The 2,351-nt window shown below is 38.8% G+C and overlaps 1 pseudogene; it reads right to left on the bottom strand.

Moving 5' to 3' along the window:
* Positions 1–593: 593 nt before the first annotated feature.
* LOC116547435 lies at positions 594–1,103 on the bottom strand (annotated as a pseudogene).
* Between the last annotated feature and the right edge of the window lie 1,248 nt (positions 1,104–2,351).

The raw sequence follows: 2,351 nt of genomic DNA, 5'->3' as shown, positions 1-2,351 counted from the left end.
ACTGTGTAGCACTTTTTTCATCAATTGGATAGCTGTATAGTCATCTGATTGATGAAATCAGTGTGGGTCTGTTTCTGGACCAACCTGGGCAACATAGCAAGATCCAATCTCTACAAAAAATAATAAATAATAAAGAAATACATGAAATTTTTTAAGTGGGTAGAGCAGATGCAGTCATAGGTGGTAATTTATAAATGATTATCAATTTCTTGGCTACATACAGGTGTTGGTAAGTGAGATCGGTGGCAAGTTCAGGCAAAATGTGTTAAATGAGTTCTGTGGAGTTCAGAATGATTGCTAGATGTTCATTGTGACTTCAATTAGATGTTATTTGTGCCTCACAGAGCTACAGGTTTTATTCTCTATTTGTCTTTAAAAATTTTTACAATCTTCCTGTCAAGGCAGTGCCTCTTTTATAGTTAATTGTTTTTAGGTATACTTAATTACCAGGAAAATTTTATGGATCATATCTAACAATTGTTAAGCCAGTTAAAGTAAAGGCTGTTGTGATGTAATGTAGACAATAAGATTTTACATAATAGTTTCAGGAGTATATCGATTAAATTGTTTCTTCTTTTTTTTTTTTTCACAAGCAAGTTTTTAGTTTATTAAGCTTCTCGTGAAAAATCCACAACACCATAGATAACATCATTGCAGCACCTTTACTCCTTCGGCTGTGATCCAATCTCCAGCTCACTTTTTGCCAGCACCAACATTGGCCTTTGCAGTTCCCCTGACTTTCTTCATTCTGTTCTTGCGTTCCTTTCGTTGCTTTCTTGAGGTCTTTTTCTTCTCATGCAGGCCATGTCTTGCAAGTCTATGTTTGGGTTCATTTTTCTTTGCATAATCCAGGGAATCATAAATCATGCCAAAGCCAATTGTCTTACCACCACCAAAATGAGTTCTGAATCCAAATACAAAGATGACATCTGGTGTGGTCTTGTACATTTTGGCTGGTTTTTCCTGAATTTCTGTCTCAGGCACTGTTGCCTTCCCTGGGTGAAGGACATCAATGACCATTTGTTTCCTCTGAAGCAGTCGGTTGGTCATGAACTTTCTAGTGCAGATGGTTACTGTCTCATTCATGATGGCGGCCTATCCTTAGACAGCCGGAGAGGAAAAAAGCTTCTTCTTTTTTTTTTTTTTTTTTTTTTCCTTGAGACAGGGTCTCGCTCTGTTGCCCAGGCTGGAGTACAGTGGTGCAGTGGTATGATCATTGCTCAGTGCAGCTTTTACCTCTCAGGCTCAAGCAGCCTCCCACCTCAGCCTTCTTAGTAGCTGGGACTACAGGCATGCACCACCATGCCTGGTTAATTTTGTATCTTTTGTATGCAGGGTCTTCCTATGGTGCCCAGACTGGTTTCAAACTCCTGGTTTCAAACTCTTCAAGTGATCCTCCCACCTTGGCATCCCAAAGTATTGGTATTACAGGTGTGGGCCATCGCACCTGGCCATTTTAGCTTTAATCATTTTATATGTTTCTAATTTAGAATATTTAGTGTTTATTTAATTTGTGAATATAATAGTATTATGATTATTTTGTATGTGTTTAATCTCATTTTAATATAAGCTCTTGGAAATTAGAGATATTGTCTGTTATTTACTGTATTCTCAGTACTTGACCCTGCCTGGTATGAAACAGATATTGAAGAAATAGTTGTTGAATGAATGAATGAACCACATTCAAAAATTCTCCAAGTATCACAGCATTCACCAACTAACAAAAGCTTGTCTAGAGTAGAGTCACAGTTAACCTGCCATCAAAGGAAATGTCAATGAAAATAAACCTTTGTATGTGCAGCTGCTAAGATTTGGGGGCCTTTGTTACTGCAGAATAAACTAGCAAAGCTCAGTGAGACAGCAGATAGAATATGCACATAGAAATAGACCAGGTAGACTAGTAGATACGATTCTAAAGATAGTTCAGTCAGCATTAACTAACCACACCCACACTCTCTTAATTTCCTAACAGAAAGAATGGAATTCCTGTTCACTAAGATCTGCCTCAAAGAGTACTTACTTTGTGAAAATTTCTCAGGCTACTCAAGTATTTAATCAGGACCTTTTTTTTTTCCTCCTGCAGGTTGGAGTGCAGTGGTGCCATCATAGCTCATTGTAACCTCTAACTCTAGGCTCAAGGAATCCTCCTGCCTCAGTCTCCTGAGTAGCTGAGACTGCACGTGTGCACCACCATGCTTGGCTAATTTTTTATTTTCAGAGACAGGGTCTTACTGTGTCGCCCAGGCTGGTCAGGACTGTTGATTGCATATGACAGAAACCCAACCAACTCTAGTTCCTCACCACCTTTCAATCTGCTACTATCTCAGTCTTCCGAGTCTCAACAAATGGCA

Source organism: Sapajus apella, unplaced genomic scaffold (assembly GCF_009761245.1).
Source record: "Sapajus apella isolate SASKATOON/1434 unplaced genomic scaffold, GSC_monkey_1.0 scaffold3156, whole genome shotgun sequence".
NCBI lineage: Eukaryota > Metazoa > Chordata > Mammalia > Primates > Cebidae > Sapajus > Sapajus apella.
The sequence above is the reverse complement of the archived record's forward strand: the minus strand, read 5'-3'. Positions and strand labels throughout refer to the sequence as shown.